The sequence below is a fragment of the Neovison vison genome, chromosome 4, assembly GCF_020171115.1.
Source record: "Neovison vison isolate M4711 chromosome 4, ASM_NN_V1, whole genome shotgun sequence".
In the NCBI taxonomy this organism is placed as follows: Eukaryota; Metazoa; Chordata; class Mammalia; order Carnivora; family Mustelidae; genus Neogale; species Neogale vison.
The window spans coordinates 180574958-180591214 of record NC_058094.1 but is presented as its reverse complement, the minus strand read 5'-3'; the positions used below and the strand labels follow the sequence as shown (position 1 = coordinate 180591214).

Here is a 16257-nt window from a genome sequence, read left to right as displayed (position 1 = left end):
AGGGCATCTGCTTTCTTCAGTCTACAGATTCAAATCTATTTCCAGAAATACCCTCACAGACCCACCCAGAAATCATGTCTAGCTGGCTCTCCAGGTATGGCTTAGCCCAGTCAAGTCAACACATAAAATTAACCACCAGTGTCGATGTTTTTATTGTTTTTAATATGGGAACGTTAGCAAAGGAAGTGAGCCTTCTTGAATTGGGAAGTCTGTGTATAGCTCTGCCCTCCTGTGTGTAGCTACTTCCTCAGAGAAAACTAGCCTCACAGTGAGGTGACAGGTATAGTTCTCCTGGGGGAGAAATGAAGGGCGAAGATTTCAAAGTAGGCTGTTAGAAAAAAGAAAGTCCACCTCTCCTGGCAGTTTGAAACAAAGTAAAAACCTTTCGTGGTGTCAAAGGTGCCCAGACGTGGCAAGGGCTGAATTTCTAGAGCTCTTTTCCCTTCCACTGTTCGGACTAACAAATTTATTATACTGGTGTTTCTTGCAGTCAGTCAAGATTGAGTCAGATGCCAAGAAAATTTTTTTCTTGCCAACTTGCTTTTTCCGTTGTAATTAGCCTTTTTAAGAACCTTACTAAATCACAAATGTGTATACAATTCCCACTCTCCCCCTTCTATTAAAACTCAGCGAAGAAATTTTATCAGTAATAACTGTTGAAGATGAAAATCCCCCCTCACCCACTTTAGCATCAGTTTCTCCAGTTTTCTTAGAGATCCTTTAAAGCAGGTGTAGGATGAAGAAAGTTTTAATTTTTTCATATTATGTGTTATATAATCTGAAAATAAATGATCTAAACTAAAAATGCTTTAGCGGTCTGGATTGCCCTTATTGGGATCCTTTATAAAAATGAGGAACTGTCTCCCTCCCGATCCCATCTTGTTTCATTTTTTTCCTTCTCTACCCCATAAAAGAGACTCTTAATCTCACAAAACAAACTGAGTGGTGCTGGGGGATAGGGGGATAGGGAGAGGGTGGTTGGGTTATGGACATTGGGGAAGATATGGGCTATGGTGAGTGCTGTGAAATGTGTAAGCCTGATGATTCACAGACCTGTACCCCTGGGGCAAATAATACATTATATGTTAACAAAAATAATTTTTAAAAAATGAGGAACTTGGCCAACACCTATTTGTCCTCAAAAAGCGATTCGAAGTGGAGTCTGCTATGGCTCTTGGGAACTGACTTCCTCTTTTTTCCCTGGGCACAGAGCCTACATTTTCCAGCCTCCTTTGTGGCTAGAGGGACCGTATGACTAATTTCTGGCCAAAAGAAGGTACTTAAAAGTGCCAGGCCCATGAAAAACCTCCCATGAGAGAGCCTCCAGCTTCTTTCCTTCTCTGCCTGCTGGAGATGCCTGTGCCCAGAAAACCAGGGCAGCCTTCTGCTGAAAAGGGCAGCGTCTCCCCCAGCCTGCTTCCTGAAGGAATAGAATCTACCCTCCTCCTTCACCACCTCCCATACTCTGGAACTGCCTTCATCTATTTGTGGAGAAAAAATAAGTTGCTATTATGTTTGAGGCATTATCATTTGGGGGTTTATTTGTTTAGTTTTCCCTACTTGACTTTACTTGACCCGGATACCTTCCTTCTCTGCTGCGTTCGATGGTCTAGCCAAAACTAGCCATGCACCTGATCATTGAACTTCTCACCCTATATCTGCATTGTTTATCTGTCTGCCTTTCCAGATATACTCCCAGACTCTATAAGGGCATGAACTTCATGTCCCTCTCTCACTTTTATAGCCCCAGTATCTGAGATAGGGCTTGGCATACAGGACATCCTTAACAAATATTTGTTAAATTAACAAATTTTGGAGGTATGGACTTTGTCTTTCTCTGTGCTGGATATAGCTAACTTAGATGCTGGACAGACTTTTAAAACAATGAGAAGGGGGCAAGAAAAGAATGTGCAACTCTGAATTGCACTGTTCTTCAAAGGTTCTATAAACCTGACATCAGGTGGATGACTCCTGGTCTTCACTGCAAATCTCTTTAATGCTGACAATGATATATGTTTCCACATGAACAATGGACAAAAATATAGGAGTTTTTACTGACTTTATTTAATGCCATTCTCTCTCGTAAAAACAAGTGTTAGAGATTGAAGGTGTCTGGAAGTTCTTTGCATTTTCTCCCACTGAAAGGTAGAGTATAATTCTCTCTATGAATCTGGGCTGGCTTCAGCTATGGAATGTTGTGGAAGTTGCTTGCCAGGTCTTCAGGGGTTAAGTCATAGAACATAATTTCTGCCTTGGTTCCTGGAACACTCACTTTTGGAGACATGAGCCTCCATGTAATAAGTCTGATTTCCCCACCACTGTAATAAAGAGGCCACGTGTTGGGGGTCTGCTTGATAATCCCAGCTGAGTGCTGCCTTCTAGCCATCCCTGCCAAGGCATTAGACGTGTGGGTAAAGACATCCTAGACCCTCCAGACTAGGTCCTTCACAAGCTAAATTCTACTGAGTGATCCCAGTCAGGGCAAAATCCTGAGATGTCATTAAGTTTTAGGTAGTTTGTCATGTAGTAAATTATAATTTGAACAACAAATTATTTTTTAAAAGATATTTTATTTATTTGAGAGAGACAGACAGACTGCACAAGCAGGGGGAGAGGGAGAAGCAGATTCCCTGCTGAGCAGGACCCCTGAGATCAGGATCTGAGCCAAAGGCAGACACTGAACTGACTGAGTCAGGCACCCCCAAATTACTCCATTTCTTTATTTGTCCCCATTAATATTTGCATTGAGGATTTAAATTTTGATAATTTTTGTTGGTCATTTGCTGGCCACCAAGTAAATTTTAGTTTTCTCCTGTCTATATCTACACCTTGCAATTGAACAAGAGATGGTTGAGCCCCCCCCCAAAATAGGCTGTTCATTCTGAGCCGTATTTAACTCTCCATAAAGGTTTTTATTTTAAAGCAGTAATTGGTAATACGCTTTGGCATTAGGTCTCCAGTTAAAACACTTTTGGGATTCAGGGAGATAAATCGGTTTAAAAATATATATCAATGTGCGCCAAATTTTATGTTAATTTATGTTAGTAGCTATGTTCCTCTGGAAGACAAAATTGTACATAGGTGAAAAATTTTAGCCTCAACTTAAAAGTGACATTAACTAGAAAGTAATTAATAAACAAAAAGGAAACTAACTTTTACTGATGGTCTACTATGTGCTGAGTGCTTTTTATACATTTTCTCTTTTAATATCATGACAACACTATAGGTAACTTTTTAAACTAGGAAGTTGAAAATTTGCTTAACGCCACTCAGTTGATAAGTGGTAGGCTGGATTTGCCCCAAATTTGTCTGATCCAAAGGTGGTGTGTGTTCTTTCTCTTCCACAGTACCTATCCATCTATAAGAGTCCAGGTGTCTCCAAAAGTGACTCCCAAAGATCTAGAAGTAGTTATGGCAGCCATGCAGGGCTGGTTCGTTAAAGTGTTCATTTATATCATGCACCCCATTAATGAATTTCATCAATATGAAAGTATATCAAATCAATGTGTTGTATATCTTTAATATACACAAAGTTATATGTCAGTTGTATCTCAGATGGTGTCAGATGATCTGTTTACACCCTAGCTCTCTTACTTCCCCGCTTTGTAAGCTCCTGGCCTGTGCCTCCATTTACTCATTCATAACTTAGACCCCTACTCAGCTGCTGTGAGGATTTAAATGAGTCAGTCGATGCATGTAATGAACTCAGAACCATGCTTTGTGATAGTAACTAGAGAGTGCTATATAAATATCAGTAGCTAATATTATTACTCTTCTCAGACATTTAACTGAAATGCAGTGGATGGGAGAAAAAGAGGGAAAGAATTTGAAGTCCCTAAATAACCATTGCAACAGAAAGCTCAAGCACTCTCAGTTAGAAGCGTTAACCTATCTAGACTGGGCTGAGGCTTGTTGGCGGGGACTTTGTGAACATGCTGTTTATAAAGATGTTCTTAAGGTTAAGGGCCTAGGTCTGATAACAAGCCAGAATCATCACTATACAATTTTATGAACCCAGAGAAGTGATAGCATGGATGAAAATTCTCTTTCAAAAGCCAGCAATGTGATTCTTTTTGTCTTCTAATACTTATTAGTTTGGCAAGACAGAGGACCCCCCCCCAACCATTTCTATGTATTCACTTATTCAACCACCACTAATGGTTGCACAGATGAGTAAGACCCCACGGTCTAGTTGGAAAAACAAACAGGATGCATTACTTAATTTAACAATTATTTACGATCTATCATGCATCAGCTACTGTGCTAGGTGCTGGGTATACTGAACAAAACAGATATAAGTCCCTACCCTCGTGGAACTGACATTATAAGGAAGAGAAAAATAATACTTGAAGTAAGTGCGTCGTGTATAGTCTCTCAGATGGTGGTCGGTGAAAAGGCGAAAAATAAAGCAGGCAAGGAACTAGGGAGTGTTCCTGCAGATTGATGGACTGGCTGTATTTTTAATGGGAATAGGGCTTTCCTGAGACAAATACAAGAGTGGGGTAACTTTGAGGGATAGACTTAGAACACCATCCCCCCCCTGCCCAATCCCGGCCCAAGCCCTGCCTCTTTCCCTGCCCCGTGGAATGTAGCAATAAAACCCTCCTGAATGCAAGTTCGCCAAGGACAGAATTTTATTTTTTCTCGTTCATTGTTCTCAGCTTAGCAGAGTGCTGCTCAGAAAAGATGAGCCATAAATACCGACTGAAGGGATAGAGTGTTTAAGTCAGTCAGCACCAACTGCGCTCAGATGCACTCATTAACTAAGCACCTAGCGAGGGGTGCCGGGCGCTGCCCTCGAGGAGCTTAGAATATAGTTGCATGAATTATTAATAATGCCAGGACTAGTGTGGGCGCGGTCACACCACAAATCCGGACACTCCCAGGCCCGGGCATCAGGGGCTCCCACAGGTTCGAGCAGCCTCAGACTTGCCGGGTGGAACGATGAAGCCGCGGTGCCAGGCGGCACCCAACTCTCGATGACGGGTCCCGGCAGGCTTCAAACCCCACGGTACTGAGGGCGGGAGAGGAGGCCTCGGGGAGGGTGGCCGAGCCCACTTCTCTGATGAGGCCCCGGCATGTCCCCGGTGCGCCCCAGGCCTCGGATCCCGAAAAGCGCGCGGGGACTTTGGCCAAAGCCCGGCCCCGGGGTGTCAGCGACCTGGGTGGGCGGAGTCACCGAAAGTGGGGACCCGCCGGCTCCGGGACACCGCCCGCAGACCCCGCCCCGCCTTGGCCGCACCCGCCCCGCCTCGGCTGTGCTGGACCCGGCACCCCGGTCCCGTCCGGCTGGCGGGCCGCGGCGCAGGGGGCGGCGGCGGAGCAAAGGTCCCTCCGGCCCGCCCCCTCCCGCCGAGCCCCCGCCCCCAGCCCGCCCCGCGGGGCTCAAAACCATAGGCCCGCGCGTGGCGCCGAGTGCGCGGCTGCGGGGACGCGGCGGCGGCGGCGCGGGCAGGTGAGTGCGGCGGCCCCGGCTGGCGCCTGGGCGGGCGGCCGACCCCGGGGAGCCCAGTCCGCGGCCCTTCTCTCTCCCGGACGCCCCTCCCCGCCGTCCCCCGCGGAAGGGAGACGAGTCGGTCGGCTGCCCTGCCAGCTGGCCCCATCGCGTGCCCCTCTCCCCGCCACCCCTTCCCTTACCCTTTCCCCCTTCCCAGCAGCCACTTCCTTCTCGGGCTGTCGCGAGGGCCGGTACCTTCTGTCGCCCCCTGTTCACCACCCCTCTGGCGTTCTTTGTCCTCCCGATTCCCCCGGGCTGTGCAAAGGCTTTCCCGGCGTGCGGGGCGTGCGTGCGGGGAGGAGAGGCCGGCGCCCACGGGAGTTAGGTCTCTGGGCTGCAACGGTTCCCTCAATCGCCTAAAATTGGGCCCCAAGCCTGCGGAGAAGGCCAAGCCCCCCTGGGGGTCATCGGCAGGGGGCGGGATGACATCACAGCTGCTCGTGTGGCTCCCTTAGGCCTGGAGGTGCGGACCCCCTGGGACCCACTTCGCATCTGCGCCGATTTGCGAGCGGAGAGGGGCGGCTCCTGCACAGGCGTGTGTTGTAGAATGTTTTAAAACATCCCTGGCGGAGCGCCGGCTCGTTCAAAAGAGTGATTTGAGGGGAGGAACGGATGTCTCGGCTTCGTAGCTCTCAGGGGGCAGACAGAGTGTGGAATGAAAGAAGTGATGTGAGGCCGGAGGTCCAGCTGAGGAAATGTAACTTGATCCTTGTCGAAATCACCGACGCGCTCTTCCTATAAAGGAGAACAGCTGCGAGAAGTGGAACCCGGGCTGTTAGAGAGATCTGAGAAATAGGGCCCAAGCTCCCAGCTACTGTCCCCATAGATCGCCTGCTTGGAGACGAAGTTTTGGATTTTCCAGAAGTGTTTTTCTTTTTGTTCTGTTTCAACCCTCAAGGGGACCAGCGGGTTCTCTGTTCTGAAACCCTGTCCCTCCCCTTATCCACCTCACTTCCCAAAGACTTTGTCGCTTTATGCTAACTCCTTTCTCAAGCTCAGCCTGTTTTGTGACCATCATTTTTTTTTTTAATTTCACATACTGATTTTTATTTTAGAAAGAAGTAACGGAGTAGCTTGTCTTTAATTTGTCTTATTATAAAAATGAGCTCAGGCACTGACTGGGCTTCGAGCATGGAAGATATAAAAGGATGACACCTCTGTTTTAATAGACTAAACTTCACGTTGTTATTTAGAAAATTAAAAACAATTCAAAATGTGCTGAAGTTGTTAACTTTGAGGCAAGTGCAGCAACATCTCATTTCCCTGCGTAGTGAGGATATGTGTCCTGTAACCGTGTTCCATGGAAGTGATTTTCACTTCCACTATAACTGAAGTCTATCCTATTGGGCATACCTTCTTATTTTATGAAATGAATCATATGCAGCCCAAATTTTAAAAAATTTGGCTGAGAAAAAAAATTAAAAAATTTTGACTGAGAAATCTGCAAAGTTGTGTGGCCAAGGGCTTAGGTTTTGGAGGCAGGTGGACCTCCATTGGAACCTTCACTCTAATTCTCTGCATGACAGGAGTGCCCTCCAGAGACCTCCCGAAATGCATGTATAGTTGGAAAAGTTGGATTTGTTGCTTGTTGTGGCAAGGGAGACCTCACACCATGGGTGTCTCAGTAAGTCAGTGTTAGAAAGAAGTTACAGCATTTAGCTTGGTGGTTATGGGGAGAGTTAAAGGAAACAGGACTTTGCTCAGGATTGGATGCTGTCTGGAAGGGGGAGAATTCTGTTGAGTATCTTCAAAGGAAGGCTGCAGTGATGTGAAAGCTGTGGTTGACCAAGAAGCAGCAGTCACTCGCTAGCCAGGACTGGTGTGGTGATGGTGGTTTGTGTGTGTGAAGGGGGAGGGGAGGTCTGGTTGTTTTTGTGGTTTGGACAATGTTCATATTTGTCTGAGGTCAGATGAGATTATGAGGGGTCTTGTTTTTGTCTTAATTTATCATGACGGCAGAGTGGCCTTGCCTGATGTTGCTGTTCTAAAACATTGTTCGTGTTCACCGGGAGAATGCTGGGCCATTGCCTAGCAACACTAGGGTTAGCTGATAGTACTGGGCCAGCTTGCGGGTGTCGGGCTGCTTTTTTTTATCCCCCTCTCGTGATTTGGGCAACTTACTTAACATCTTCAAACTTCCACATCTGTAAAATGCCTACTCACGGTTGTTGTGCAAATTAAATGAGGAAATGGGTAATAGGAATTTAGCCCAGTGTCTGGCACACTGCACATACCATACAGTTGTTTCTCTTTAGTGTATTTTGATGTTGAGGTTTCTTGCCCAGAACTAGTCAAGTAGAGGCCCAGTGACCCACCAGAGCTGCTCCAAAGAATCCTGAATTGGGTGTGAGGAACAACTGAGTTCTTCACAACTCAAGGATTTGCTTATTCTGTCAGGCAGAACCATTAAGAATGGATGCTAAGTATAGTATATTCTCACACAGTCTTCACCTTGGCACCTGTTTTTAGGGTTCCTGAGTGGCCCCAGTTGGCTGTGTGCTTTTCTGACTTGGCATGGTCTTGCTTTCTTCGTCTCTTCCTTTGAGATCTGTTGTCCAGGAGTCTGACGTAAACTTATATATCTTCACCTTATTTCCTTTGACCTCCTGAGTTCTAATTGCTTCGAGTTCTAATTGCTTCAAACGACCAAACCCACACAGGTGGGTTAAGAGCCAGGGTAATATCAGTTTCAGGTGTACAGTTTAGTGATCAGCACTTACATGCAACACCCGGTGCTCATCACGGCGAGTGTGCTCCTTAATCCCCATCACCTGTTTAACCCCACCAAGCTAATGGGGTTCTTAAGGCCACATGTGAGAGTGGAGATCTGTGATACAGCTGTGAAATGCAAGGGATTTTTTTTTTTTTTTAAGGCCATAAGCAGTTGGAGATAGATCTCTCATGAGGTCATTCGTGTCTACTTCCAGATTGGAACACACTGGAAATTTGTATCTGATGTCTGACTTACTGTTAACTGAGATTTTCTTGTGCTTTTCTGTGTCAGGCAAATTGGGTTCTAGACCCTTTCGTTGGCCCTTGGTATATTATTTAATCTTTCCTGGCTCGACAGTTACTTTAGGTCGTTGAGAATGGTATGGTGACTTACTGTCTTCCAATGCCACATGATACACTGTTGTATTAAATTTCTAGCCCATGTTTGAGCTGATCTCTCTATTCTATCAAAAGCTCCTAGGAATAAAGACAAAACCAAAAGAAAATGGACCAAGGACAAAAACAGTTAAGCAAAAGAAATAGAAAATCTTTAAACAACAACAAAAATCTTTAAACAAAAGATACTCAATTTATGTTAAAATAACATACCCTAAGAGATACCATTTCTCACCTACAAGACTGACAAAACACAAAAGTTTGATAGCAGACTTTGTTGCTGAGATTTTTCATACCTTTTTGGTGAGACTGAAAAATGGTACAACCCCTCAAATTCTAGATGTATTTACCCATTGGTCTAACAATCTCTCTCTCTCCCTCTTTTTTTTTCTTTTTTAAGAATTTCTTTCTTTTGTTTTTTTTTTTTTTTAAGACTTTATTTGCGAGAGAGAGAGAGAGAGAGAGAGAGAGGACAAGCCATGGGGAGGGGCAGAGGGAGAGAAAGAGAGAGAGAAGCAGACTCCCTGCTAGGCAGGGAGCCCGACTCAGGGCTTGATATCAGGACCTGGCAATGCATGACCTGAGCAGAAGGCAGTTGCTTAACCAACTGAGCCATTGGGGCACCCCTAGCTCTCTTGTAGGAATCTTCTTTCAGGTTCTCTTACTCATCTATGAGGAAGACATATATTCAAAAGCATTTAGTGTGGCATTTTTTATAATAAAAATGTAGGAATGGCAATATAGGACAAACAGTGGCACTGCCAAGTAAAGTGGAGTGTTATGCAGCTGCAAAGATGAAGGTACTAACATGGGAAGATCTCTGGGATGTTGTTACATGACAAAAAGTAACCTGCAGAAGAGTGTGCAGATTCCTTTGAACTTCCATTTGTATAAAGAAACACCAAGGTAATATACCTGCAGGGGAGAGCCTTGGAAAGGGAAGGTGGGACCTGGGTAGGAATGGGATTTCTCAGTGTGTATTTTTTTTTCACACATTTTAGATATTTGAGCCATGTAATGTATTATGTATTCAAACATCATAATATAAAAGAAACCTCTAACTTTAACTTCACAGGAATATACCGAGTTCCTTGATTAAATAAGCCTGATTTTTAAAAAAAGATTTTATTTATTTAAGCCTGACCTTTTTTTAAAGATTTTATTTATTTGACAGAGATCACAAGTAGACAGAGGCAGGCAGAGAGAGGAGGAAGCAGACTCCTCACCAAGCAGAGAGCCCAATGCGGGGCTTGATCCCAGGACCCGGAGACAAAGGCAGAGACTTTAACCCACTGAGCCACCCAGGTGCCCCTAAATAAGCCTGATTCTAATAAAAACCTGTAAAGCGGTAGCCACCCGAGTTAACTCTTCCTAAAGCAAACTGCCCTCTCAAGAAGGGAAATTGCTGGGGCACCTGGGTGGCTCAGTGAGTTAAGACTCTACCTTCAGCTTGAGTCATGATCTCAGGGTCCTGGGATTGAGTCCTGCATCGGGTTCTCTGCTCAGCAGGAAGCCTACTTCCCCCTTTCTCTCTGCCTGCCTCTCTGCGTACTTGTGATCTCTGTCTGTCAAATAAATAAATAAAATCTTAAAAAAAAAAAAAGGCAAATTGTTTGTGTCTGATGGTAGTTGGAAAAAAATTAAAAATTAATTTAGGAGTTCCCTTTCTTTATCCTCTAATTCCTCTGGGGAGGATTAGTGTCATTACAAAGGCTTTGCCACCCACAACAGATAGGCTTTGTTTTTTTTTTTTTAATGGCAAGTCTGATCTAACTTCTTCAGAAGCTTGTTTGATCTGAAGGGAAATTAGTGACGTCCCTCTCAGGTAGTCCCCGAAAAGAACAGAAGCCATAAAAAGAGGTTCTGGGGTGCCTAGGTGGCTCAGTCAGTTAAGTGTCAGCCTTCCGCTCAGGTCATGATCCCAGGGTCCTGGGATCGAGCCTTGCATTGGGCTTCCCGCTTGGTGAGGAGCCTGCTTTTCCCTTTCCTGCTGCTCTCCGTGCTTGTACTCTCTCTCTCAAATAAATAAATAAAATCTTTAAAAAAAAAAAAAAAAGAATCTGTTATCAGTGGCATGCTGAGGAAGAATCTGTGGGGGCTCTTCACTTGGACAAGTGGGATGGTTTCCACAGGTCGTTGGGAAGACCTTATTTTGTTAAAGTTCTTTCCCCGTGTTCGGCCAAATAAAACTTGTATGCTCTCCTAGATACACTTACAGCAGGTACTGTCTTCTGCCTGCCACCAGTCTGCTTCCTCCTGAATTCCCTATCTGTAGCTCATCCACCAGCCCACACCTGAGACTCCTGCAGACCATCCTGGGGAGTCTCTTCCAACACCACTCTCACATCCGGCCAGAGTTCTGGGGAAACCACCCAGTCATCTTTTCCATCCTTAGCCCTGTGACATAGTTCAGTATAACCATTTGTCGTCTATGTCTAATCTTGTTTCCTTCCAGCTGGTTTCCTATTTTGTTTCCAGAACATCATGCTAAGTGACCACTTTGATTGCATCACTCTCTATACAACCCCTCCCCCTGAAGATTCCTGCTGCCCCGGCCCCCAGCAGGGGAGGCATGGCTTGTAGGGCTGGGACTGAGGCTGTCCTTTGCCCTTCCCCACTCCAGAACCCAAGCAGGAACTAGTCTCGAAGCAAAGAAGGGACAATGGGCATATTAACACAAAATGAGGTCTTGGACCATCTGGAGCTTGCCATGCATGATCTCCCCAACCCTTCCGCCACCTCCTGCATGTGCTGGGCTTTTGTCATTGCTGCACTTCTGCTGGAGCACCCCTATAGCGCTCCTCCGCTGGCTTACTTCTGCTGAGCCCACAAAATGCAGCTGGGACACTGCTTACTTTAGGAAGATTTCTCTGACGCTATACTTCTCTCCAGTTGGATTTAGATGCCCTTTTTTGGGTTCATTTCTTGTAACAACTTAGGTTTTATGCTAGATATTGACACAATTGTTTATTTCTCTGTCTGGCCGCCCAACTAGCCACTCAGTAAGGAGAGAGACTACTTTTTATATATTTATTGAAGTATAGTCGACACACAATATTTTTGGTTTTTAATTTCTATTTAAATTTTAGTTAACATATAGTACTGTATTGGTTTCAGAGTAGAATTCAGTGATTCATCATTTATACACAGCACCCAGTGCTCATCACAGCAAATGTCCTCCTGAATACCCACCACCCATTTAGCCCACCCCCACCTCCCTCTGTTCAACCCTCAGTTTGTTCTCTATCTTTAAGTCTTTTATGGTTTGTTCCCCTCTTTCCTTCCTCCCCACTCCATATGGTCATCTGTTTTGTTTCTTAAATTCCACATAAGAGTGAGATCATATGGTATTTGTCTTTCTCTGACTGACATATTTCACTTAGCATAATATCCTCTAGCTCCATCCATGTTGCTACAAATGGCAAGATTTCATTCTTTTTGATGGCTGAGTAATATTCCTGTGTGTGTGTGTGTGTGTGTGTGTGTGTGTACACACCACCTTTTCTTTATCCATTCTTCAGTCAGTGGACATTGGGGCTCTCTTCATAGTTTGGCTATTGTTGACAATGCTGCTATAAACACTGGGGTACATGTACCCATTCAAATCTATATTTTTGTATCCTTTGGGTAAATACCTACTAGTGCAATTGCTGGATCGTAGGGTAGTTCAATTTTTAACTTTCTGAGGAGACTCCATACTGTTCTGCAGCTTGCATTCCTACCAACAGTGTAAGAGGGCCCTCCTTTCTCCACAACGTCGCCAACATCTGTTGTTTCCTGTGTTAAGTTAAGCTATTCTGATAGGTGTGAGATGGTATCTCATCATGGTTTCGATTTGGATTTCCCTGATGGTGAGTGAGGTTGAGCTTCTTCTCATGTGTTGGCTGTTTGGTTGTCTTCTTTGGAAAAATGTCTATTCGTATCTTCTGCCCATTTCTTTACTGGATCATTTGTTTTTGGGGGTGTTGAGTTTAATAAGTTCTCTATAGATTTTTGGATACTAACCCTTTATCAGATATGTTGTTTGCAAATATCTTCTTCCATTCCACAGGCTGCCTTTTAGTTTTGTTGACTGTTTCCTTCACTGTGCAGAAGATTTTTTTTTAAAGATTTTATTTATTTATTTGACAGAGATCACAAGTAGGCAGAGAGGCAGGCAGAGAGAGAGGGGGAAGCAGGCTGAGCAGAGAGCCCGATGTGGGGCTTGATCCCAGGACCCTGGGATCATGACCTGAGCTGAAGACAGAGGCCTTAACCCACTGAGCCACCCAGGCGCTCCTGTGCAGAAGCTTTTTATCTTGATGAAAATCAAGTGGTTCATTTTTGCTTTTGTTTCCCTTGCCTTTGAAGATCTGTCCAGTAAGAAGATTCTGTGGCCGAGGTCAAAGATGTTGCTGTCTGTATTCTTGTTTAGGATTTTGTTGGTTTCCAGTCTCACATTTAGGTCTTTCATCCATTTTGGACTTATTTTTGTGTATGGTGTAAGGAAGTAGTCCAATTTCATTCGTTTGCATGTTGTTGTCTGGTTTTCCCAACACCAGTTGTTGAGGAGGCTGTCTTTTTTCTACTGGATATTGTTTACTGGTTTGTCGATTAAATGACCATATAGTTGTGGGTCTGTTTCTGGGTTTTCTATTCTGTTCCACCCTACAAGGTTATTGCAGATTCATTGACTATATTCTCTATGCTGTACCTTTCATCCTTGGGATTTATTCCGTCACTGGGAGGCTGCACCATCCTCCTACCGCACCTCTCTGGCCACCATCAGTTTGTTCTCTGTATTTATCTATTTCTGCTTTTGTTTGTTCATTTATTTTGTTTTTTTTTTCTATTCCATATATTCATATAATATTTGAATTCATACTTTATATTCATATGATATTTGTCTTTGCCTGACTTCACTTAGCATCCGTGTTGTTGCAAATGGCAAGATTTCATTCTTTTTTATAGCTAAGTAATATCCACTGCAGAAATATACCACTTCGTCTTTATCTGTTTATCGGTGGACACCTGGGTTGCTTCCATGTCTTGGCTATTGTAGGTAATGCTGCAATAAATACAGAGTTGCATATATCTTTCCAAATTAGTCTTTTGTTTTCTTTGGGTAAATATCCACTAGTGGGTTTACTGGGTTGTTCAGTATTTCTCTTGTTAATTTTTTGTGCAACCTCCATACTCTTTTCCATGAAATCTATGCCAATTTACATTCCTACCAACAGTGCATGGGGGTTCCTTTGTCTCCACATCCTCATCAACGCTTGTTGTTGTTTTTTTCTCTTTTTGATTCTAGCCATTCTCACTGGTGTGAGGTGATATCTCATAGTTTTGATTTGCATTTTCCTAATGATGAGTGATGTTGAGCATCTTTTCATGTGTCTGTTGGCTATCTGTATAGAGACAACTTTTCATATCAGTATCCTAAGCCCTTAAATACAGTACCTGTGTATAGTAGGTACTTAAAGATAATTAATGATACAGTAAGTGTTTTGATAAATGAATGAGTGCTCCATCACATGCAAGAAACTTAGTATAGTGAGAGATGCATTAGAGTTGAGAGTTTGAGCATACATAATTCTCCTTCTTTACAGTTCACTGTTGATCAGAAAGGAAGTTTTTAGGGATGCCTGGGTGGCTCAGTCAGTTGAGCTTCTGACATTTGGTTTCGGCTTAGGTCATGATCTTGATGTCCTGGGATTGAGCCCTGTATCGGGCTCTGTCCTTGGTGTGCAGTAGGCTTCAGATTCTCTCTCCCTTTCCCTCCCATTCTGTCTCTCCCTCTGCTCTTGCACACGAGCACTCTCTCTCAAATAAATAAGGAACTTTTTGTGTTTTAGCATCCCTTCCTTAAATGTTTATTCTTATTGTTAATATACAGGAATAGGGTTAGGTAGCTACAGAGTAATCTAAGAAAAGGCACTTTAGAGAAGAACTAGTGACAGGTAAGACAAATGTTTTCTGATATACTAGAGGAATTTTGTGTTAAAGCAAGTGGGTTGTGCCTTTTGGCCATTTCTATGTCTTCTTTGGGGAGATATCTGTTCATTTCTTCTCCCCATTTCTTGAGTGCATTATTTGCTTTTTGGATGCTGAGTTTGATAAGTTCTTTATAGATTTTGGTTACTAGCCCTTTATCTGATAGGGCATTTGCAAATATTTTCTCCCATTCAGTGGCTGTCTTTTGATTTTGTTGACTGTTTCCTTTGCTGTGCAAAAGCTTTTTATCTTGATGAAGACCCAGTAGTTCATTTTTGCCTTTTTTTTACTTGCCTTTGAAGACGTGTCTAGCAAGAAGTTGCTATGGCAAAGGTCAAAGAGGTTGCTGCCAATGTGCTCCTCTAGGATTTTGATGAAATCCTGTATTACACTTAGGTCTTCTATCCATTTTGAATTTATTTTTGTGTATGGAGTAAGAAAATGGTTCAGATTCATTTTTCTGCATGTGGCTGTCCAATTTTCCCAAAACCATTTTTTGGAGAGACTATCTTTTTTCCACTGGACATTGTTTCCTGCTTTGTTGAAGATTAGTTGACCACAGAGGTGAGGGTCCATTTCTGGGTTCTCTGTTGTGTTCCATTGATCTGTGTGCCTGTTTTTTTTGCCAGTACCATACTGTCTTGATGATTACAGCTTTCTGATAGAACTTAAAGTCCAGCAATGTGATATTATCAGCTTTGATTTTCTTTTTCAACATTCCTTTGGCTATTTGGAGTCTTTTCTCATTCCATACAAATTTTAAGATTATTTGTTCCAGCTCTGTGAAAAATGTTGATACTATTTTGTTAGGGATTGCATTGAATGGGTAGATTACTCTGGGTAGCATAGACATTTTAACAATATTTGTTCTTAAAATGCTTAACATGACCCAGCATCAGAGACAAATTAAAACCACAATGAGATAGAACCTCACACCAGTTAGAATGGATAAAATTAGCAAGTCAGGAAACAGCAGATGATGGTGAGGATGTGGAGAAAGGGGAACCTCTTAGACTGTTGGGAATGCAAACTGGTACAGCTGCTCTGGAAAACAGTATGAAGGTTCCTCAAAGAGTTAAAAATAGACTACCTTATGACCCAGCAATTGCATTACTAGGCATTTACCCAAAAAAATATAAGCAGTGATCCTTAGGATCATGTGCACCCCAGTGTTTATAACAGAAATGTCCACAATAGCCAAACTATGGAAAGAGCCCAGATGTCCTTCAACAGATGAATGGGTAAAGAAGATGTGGTATATATATATATATATATATATATATATATATATATACACAATGGAATATTATTCAGCCATCAAAAATGACATGGCTAGAACTAGAGAGTGTTAGGCTAAGTGAACTAAGTTGGTCAAAGAAGGACCACTATGATGATTTCACTCATACATGGAATTTAAGAAACAAAACAGGATCATAGTGAAAGGGAGCACAAAATAAAATAAGATGTAATTAGAGAGGGAGACAAACCATAAGAAATGCTTACTATAGGAAACAAACTGAGGGTTGCTGGAGAGAAGGTGGGTGGAGGGAGGGAGTAAATGGTGATGGGCATTGAGGACACATGCTATAATGAGCCCTGGGTGTTTTATAAGACTGATGAATCACTGACCTCTACCTCTGAAACCAATAGTACACTACAAGTTAATTAATTGAATTTAA

General features: G+C 43.4%; 1 protein-coding gene across 3 annotated transcripts in view; it reads left to right on the top strand.

Moving 5' to 3' along the window:
* Positions 1-16257, top strand: part of GSDME (gasdermin E) — an 84498-nt gene that overhangs the window by 2656 nt on the left and 65585 nt on the right. Inside the window, exon 1 of one of the 3 annotated variants that reach the window (XM_044246237.1) lies at positions 4922-5011. The exons of 1 other annotated variant lie outside the window; for it this stretch is intronic. The gene's annotated coding sequence lies outside the window, so the exon portion shown is untranslated. Of the gene's footprint in view, positions 1-4921; positions 5012-5426; positions 5456-16257 lie in introns of those variants that run through there. One more of the 3 variants, XM_044246238.1, reaches the window with a different exon arrangement.